The 7,576-nt window shown below is 45.6% G+C and overlaps 1 long non-coding RNA gene across 1 annotated transcript; it reads right to left on the bottom strand.

The window, feature by feature from the left end:
* Positions 1-2,291: 2,291 nt before the first annotated feature.
* Positions 2,292-4,593, bottom strand: LOC131198978 (uncharacterized). Its single transcript, XR_009155230.1, has 3 exons — positions 2,640-4,593; positions 2,457-2,543; positions 2,292-2,337 (listed from the first exon to the last, which is right to left on the bottom strand). It is a non-coding gene; the product is annotated as an uncharacterized LOC131198978 (long non-coding RNA).
* Between the last annotated feature and the right edge of the window lie 2,983 nt (positions 4,594-7,576).

The following is a 7,576-nucleotide window of genomic DNA, read 5'->3' as shown; positions in this document are numbered from 1 at the left end:
AAAAGCGTTGAATCAGACTGTGAGAGTGGGTCACGCATCAACTAAAATCTTTACAAAGGATTGAGGGGTGCCGTGCGATTGGAGGTGGACACATCACGATCATGTCCTGGGACACTCTCGTGAGAGCCTTACCCAAGCTGCAACCACAGAAATTAAAGGTACAAGACTACCAGGAATCGCATCCCTGTTAAACTCTGCCCATCACCATCTGGACTGGTTCGAGCATTGGGCATGGGAGTGACTGGAATCTTCAGAAACAGTCAACCTCAAAGACGCACTCGTGAAAGAATTTGGGGACGTTTTCAGAGACTGCCTGGGCAAGTACACGGGACCCCTATCTCGCTTTTAACCTAGACCCCAAGTTGCCCTATCCGTCTAAAGGCTAGAAGGGTCCCGTTAGCCCTAAAGCCCAGGATTGACCGGGAACTGGACAAGCTAGTAAACCAGGAATTCTAGTGCCAGTTGACCATGCTAAGTGGGAGACCCTATAGTCACCCCAGTCAAACCGGACGGTCGGTCCGGATTTGCGCTGACTACAAGGCAACGCAACAAAGCGTTGCAAAGAGTGCTTACCCGTTCGGTGGTACAGCACTTACTGCACTCAATGGGGCAAGGGCAAGTTTTGCCAAGCTAGACTTGGCCCAAGCCTATCAACAGCTGCCCGTAGATAGCAGCACAGCCAAGCGCGAACAATTGTGACTGCACAGAGGGCTTTTAAGTGTACCCGGTTACAGTTTGGGGTTAGTGTGGCTCCAGGGTTATTTCAGAACCTAATGGAGCGGCTATTGCAGGGCCTACCAGGGTGGTACCATACTTTGACGATGTACTGGTATCCGCTGAGAATCTAGAGGAATTAGGGTAAGGCTGCGAAAAGTTTTGGGCATTTTCCGGTCTGCGGTCTCACGGTTAAACTGAACAAATGCCAGATCGGGGTTGAGTCTGTGGAATTCCTGGGCTACGGATAGACAGGAAGGATTCACCCCACTGAGAGCAAGGTACGGGCCATCAGGAAGGCCCCGGTTCCAAAGAACAAAACAGAGTTACAGGCATTCTTAGGTCTGGTCAACTTCTACGCAGTATTCTTAAGGAATAAGGCAACAGTAGCCGAGCCGCTGCATAAATTACTAGCAAAGACGGCTGCATGGTCTTGGGGAAAGGCGGAAGCTAGGGCATTCGAAGGGGTAAAGAATCTCCTAACGAGTGATAGCCTCCTTATCCAATACAATGGCACGCTGCCATTAGTGTTAAGCTGCGATGCATCTCCCTATGGGGTGGGGGCTGTGCTCAGCCACAGGTTACCAAATGGCACAGAAGCCCCTATTGCATACTACTCCCGAACCATGTCATCAACTGAAAGGAATTATAGCCAGCTTGATAAGGAAGCCTTGGCTATAGTTTCAGGAGTAAAGAAATTCCATGAGTACGTATTTGGTCGTGATTTTGAAATCATCACGGACCATAGACCTTTGCTAGGTCTGTTAGCAGGCGACCGCCCAACGCCCGTGGCACTTTCGCCCAGACTGACCCGATGGACTATCTTCCTGGCAGCGTATTCCTACAAATTACTACACCGGCCAGGAAAGGAATTAGGGCATGCAGACGCCCTGAGCAGATGCCCGTTACCAGAGACTATCGAAGACCCCACTCCGGGGATACCAGTTCTGCTAATTGACTCTTTGGACTCTGGCCCAGTCACATCCAAAGAGGTGGCTCGGGCTTCGTATAAGGACATTACAATAAGAACTGTGATTGGTTGGGTACAAAGAGGTTGGCCCGCTGCGCCGGGCGAGCGGTTTAAAGAGTTTGTAAAAAAACGTGGGGAACTCTCGGCTCAAGGGGGGTGCCTGCTATGGGGGGATCGAGTGGTGATCCCGGAGAAATTGAGAAAAAAGGTATTGGATCTCCTTCACGAAGGCCACCCAGGGATCGTGAGAATGAAGGGTCTAGCGAGAAGCTATGTGTGGTGGCCCTTAATGGACTCGGAAATTGCTGAAAGGGTAGGGAAATGCCAGGCCTGCCAGGAGTCCAGACCGCTACCCCCAACGGCCCCAATTCGGGAATGGGAGAGACCCCAGGGCCCCTGGTCTAGGATCCATATCGATTTTGCCGGCCCCTTCCACGGCCAAACCTTTCTGGTAGTAGTCGATGCCTACTCCAAATGGCTGGAAATCATTCTCATGAAATCCATGACAGCCGAGGCCGTGATTTCACCTATTTGTAACCCACGGGTTGCCCGATACATTAGTCTCCGATAACGGCCCGCAATTCACGGCAACCCAGTTTGAGGGGTACTTGAAAGAGCCAATCTCTTATCATGTTTATATCCAAAATCCGCTTCTGGTACAATATAAAAAATAGACCATTACTAAAGCTAAAAGACACTTCCCCACGCCCTTTAATATATAACTTTATCAGCAATAGCCGTAGTAAAAAGAAGTCAATTTAGTTTCATTTACCTAAGAAATCCTCTGCAGCCTCTTCATCAGTTGAGACGTTTGTTATTAACGAGACATTGTGATTTTGGCTATAACCCGGAACAGAACCTGGAAAAATGCAGTCATTCATTACTTATCATAGTAATAACCATATCAACACGTATTTAACCTTTTTGAATATATAACAAGGGGGGCTTTACTTACCCAGTCCTGGGTAAGCACCCCTTACATCACAACAGGATAGATGACAGCCAAACAAAATAGGCCTGAAGTAATGCATTGTACAGCATATTTTATGACAGTCATTCAAAATAGGCCTTGACACAGACCACGATTTAGAAGGGTCTACAAATTTTTTATTATTTATGTCGCTAGGGTCCATTTTAGGCGAAGGCTGTCTACATTTTAAACAGATGAGTTGGCAGCTGCCTGCAGAGAACTCCTTTTTATCAGCCTTTTGAAAAGAAGGTCAAACATGGGACAGGCCTGAGCATGTTCTAGACCCTTTGGCCACACGTATCATCACGTGTGTACACCTCTCACACTCATAAGCTTGGGACATGCCACAACAAGTCCTATGCTCTATTGCCGTAAACAAGCATGTGCATAAATAGCCCATTTTATTTTTATTTTTACATATATACCTTGTATCCCACTCAAGGTACAAAAATGTTTTTTGCAAAATAGTATTTTATTTTTACCAACCTGCAACGCAAAACTCCTAAACCAAATACAGGATATTGCTCAAACTCCTTGCATTAACAATAGGGTCCCGGCTCAGGAATTGATCCAGCCTTTGTTTACCTCTAAATCCATTCCTGTATGTTTACATATAACACTGATACAATCATAGGAATTGTTACATCCTATATGTTTATATATAGGCTGATACAATCATTCCACCATGCAGTGTGTGAAAACAGACTTTTTAAATTAATTTTGCGCCCCCTGCAGTTCTAACATCTGCAATCCCTCACTACTTCCTATAAAAGGGTCTGATTTTTATGACATCACAGTCCTCCAAGGGAGGGAGGGAAGACCCCCGGAAGTGATGTTGTGCTACTTCCTGTAAAAGGGGGTTGAGACCCAGACAGGAGAGCAAGGGATTATGATGTCACAGTCCTCCAAGGGGGAACAGAAATGATGTAACAAAATGGGCAGTTCTAGTGAGCCCTAAAAACAAGTCCTCCAAGGGTGGGGCCCCCCAGAAATGATGTCATAAAACTGGGAGGGGTTAGGATGGGGCAAAACAAGACCTCCAACGGCGGGACCAGAAGTGACATCACAAAAATGGCCAGGGCTACCACCCCCTCAAAACAACAGTCCTCCAAGGGGCGTGGTGTGGTGATGTCACAAAAGGGGCGGGGCTAAAGCCTTATGCAAAATTTGGTATGTACTCCTTACTACTCAGGGTCATTCCATGTCAAGTGATCTGATTTCAGAAAAGTACCCTGCTCAACCATCATGGATTTCAATGAAATTTGGTGTGAACCTGTGTTCCACAAACGTCCCCAATCAACATTGATAGTGTTATGTATGCTGATGCAATACTTGCGGAGATATAGTCATTTGTGTCACCCTATACCGCAGTCTTCTACAGTATGACTCTGAGGTTTCAGCAACTTTGAAAACATATCTCAGGCAAGATTTTGTTGAGAGAAACAAAATTTGGCCATCTTGTACAACTTTTTGTGCTCTATTAAACAAAATAATAAAAATATTCTCATGAGCAATCTCCATCTAGATAATTTGGAGCAAAATTGGCTGAAAATTATTGTGGCTTGAAAAAAGGTAATGTTTGGTTTTTTATATCTCTGGAAGGAAAGGTATGAGAAACGTGAAACTTTGTGCATAATAACCTAGCAACACAAGGTTTCCGAATATAAAATGTCATTCTCCTACTGTTTTCCAATAGTTCACAAATTGAGCGTAAAGTTGATGGGTTTTTTAAAAATGCCAAAAATAGAGTATTTTCAGCCCACCTTTACAAAAAAAGAACTTCTGGAAACTCTGTTAAATCATTCTCATTAGAAAGAGCATGTTTCAAACCCCCTAAAAAGTAGGGTTGGTGTTTCATCGCTAAAGTATAAAGCCTAAAAATAGGGACAAAGTTGAGGACGTTGCTAGAGCAGCGTCACATGCATTCTATTATTGTTTCGTCTTGATTGTATTATATAGACATCATTACTTGTATTATATTGCATTGGTCCATGGTCACATCATCATTGTCATTACCAATTCAGATACTTGACCCAGCCCAAGAAGCCCACCTACGGCTGGTATTGCATGGCTTTCAGGCATGCCCCCTATGACAATGGGGTTGCTGGGTCAAGTGTCTGTACTGGTAGTTACAATGTCACCAAGGACCAACACAATATAAGAGTAGTAATGATGTCTATATAATACAAACAAGATGAAACAATAATAGAATGCATGTGACGCTGAAAACAGTTCTTCACACTGCTGAAAACTATACAACAATGAACTTGGTTCCTGCTGAGCACTACAGATGCTGAACGAATTGATCACCATTTCAGTTACAAGAAGATTGTCATTGCTGGACTGCCATATGATTGATTGACTTTGGCCTAGGACTGATGCTATACTAGCTTACCAGAACACTGGGATGGTGAACATTTGGGTATTGGTTTGTATGTAATTATTTGTATGCTTTCATTTATTATGTGTATTTCTTGTTCATACTCCATGTATTTGAAATATATTTATAGGCTAATTGTACCTTAGAGAAACCCATCTGTTTTTTTTCATCTCCAGGGAATACTTGCAGAAGGGTGTAGCAGATTGTGGGGATAATAATTTATATTATATCATATATATATATATTATATCAGATAATAACTGACCTTGTATTTACATTTTCTTTCTATAAAAGGATTTCTTGCTCCATAGCACAGAGGAACTGCAAAGTATGGAATATGCTAAACAAGATGGCCAATATTACAACTAGGTCACCTATTGACTTTCTTCTTTGTCTCATGCCATATCCATCATCGGATGTCTATAGTATAGATTAGATTAGATTAGATTTATTAGATTTTTATACCACCCTTCTCCCGAAGGACTCAGGGTGGTTTACAGCCAATAAAACACATATAACAAAAGTTAAAAAACCATTTAAAAACTAATTCAATATGTGGCATAAGATTTAAAAGAAATAAAACCCCATTTAAAATTTTAAATCATGTTAAAACTAGCCCTGCACAATGGAATAAAAGAGTCTTCAGCTCGCAGCGGAAGGTCCGGAGATCGGGGAATTGACGAAGCCCCAGAGGCAGCTCGTTCCAGATGGCAGGAGCCCCCACAGAGAAGGCCCTCCCCCTTGGGGTCGCCAGCCATCACTGCTTAACCGATGGCACCCTGAGGAGGCCCTCCCTGTGGGAGTGCACAGGTTGATGGGTGGCTATTGGTGGTAGTAGGTGGTCCCATAGATACACCAGTCCTCTGCCATGAGCGCTTTAAAGGTGGTGACCAGTACCTTGAATTGCACCCGAAAGACCACCGGAAGCCAGTGCAGACCGCGCAGGAGAGGTATCACATGGTGGTGCTCCCTCTATCACCCATGCAGCCACATTCTGGACCAGTTGGAGCTTCCGGGTGCTCTTCAAGGAGAGCCCCATGTAGAGAGCGTTGCAGTAGTCTAGGCGGGACATAACGAGGGCACGAATGACTGTGCAGAGGGAAGCCCGGTTTAGAAAGGGACTCAAAAGGGTGGACCTGATAAAAGGCTCCCCTGGCGACGGCCATCAAATGATCTTCAAACAACAGCCGTGCATCCAGGAGGATGCCCAGATTGCGAACTCTCTCCGTGGGGGCCAATGACTCGCCCCCAACAGTCAGCAATGCCGGGATGCCAGCATCCACAGCCACTCGGTCTTGGAAGGGTTGAGTTGGAGCCTGTTTCTCCCCATCCAGACCCGTACGGCTTCCAGACACCGGGACATCACTTCAACGGCTTCGTTGGGGTGGTTAGGGGTGGAGATGTACAGCTGAGTATCATCAGCGTACAGATGATACCGCACCCCAAAACCACGGATGATCTCGGCCAGCGGCTTCATATAGATGTTGAACAGAAGGGGCGAAAGAACCGACCCCTGTGGCACCCCACACAGGAGGCGCCTCGGGGTCAACCTCTGCCCCCCTGCCAACACCCTCTGCGAACGGTCCGAGAGGTAGGAGGAGAACCACTGAAAAATGGTGCCCCCCACTCCAAGCCCCCCGAGCCGCCGCAGCAAGATACCATGGTCGATGGTATCAAAAACCGCTGAAAGATCTAGAAGGACCAGGACAGAGGAACAACCTCTGTCCCGGGCCCTCCAGAGATCATCTACCAATGCAACCAAGGCCGTCTCTCTGCTGTGCCCAGGCCGGAAGCCGGACTGGAACGGGTCCAGATAGATAGTTTCATCCAGGTACCGGGGGAACTGTCGTGCCACCACACTCTAAACAACCTTCGCCACAAAGCAAAGGTTGGAGACAGGATGGTAATAGAATAGAATAGAATAGAATAGAATAGAATAGAATAGAATAGAATTTTTATTGGCCAAATGTGATTGGACACACAAGGAATTTGTCTTGGTGCATATGCTCTCAGTGTACATAAAAGAAAAGATACGTTCATCAAGGTACAATTTGCTAAAATTACTGGATCCAGGGAGGGCTTCTTGAGGAGAGGCCTCACCACCGCCTCTTTCAGGGCGGTAGGGAAGACACCCTCCATCAAAGAAGCGTTGACAATTCCCTGGAGCCAGCCTCGTGTCACCTCCCGGGTGGCCAGCACCAGCCAGGAGGGACACGGGTCCAATAAACATGTGGTCGCATTCAGTCTCCCCAGTATCCTGTCCATGTCCTCAGGAGCCACAGTATCGAACTCATCCCAGATAGTAACCTTTATTGTCATTGTACATCATATATACAACAAAATTATTTTAGCCTCACTGGTGCAATCCATGACAAAAAATACAAACAACATAAATAGTATAAAGAGAATCCCTATGCAAGTATTAGGGGGGGAAGAAAAAGAAAGAAAAAGAAAAACTAGTCATAAGTTTCCGTGTGTGCAGACTGATTGTGGTTATGTTTAAGAGTCTGACAGCCCAAGGATAGAAACTATTTTTAAACCT

This window comes from Ahaetulla prasina, chromosome 4, assembly GCF_028640845.1.
Source record: "Ahaetulla prasina isolate Xishuangbanna chromosome 4, ASM2864084v1, whole genome shotgun sequence".
Taxonomy (NCBI): domain Eukaryota; kingdom Metazoa; phylum Chordata; class Lepidosauria; order Squamata; family Colubridae; genus Ahaetulla; species Ahaetulla prasina.
This window is presented reverse-complemented; position numbering and strand designations above follow the sequence as displayed.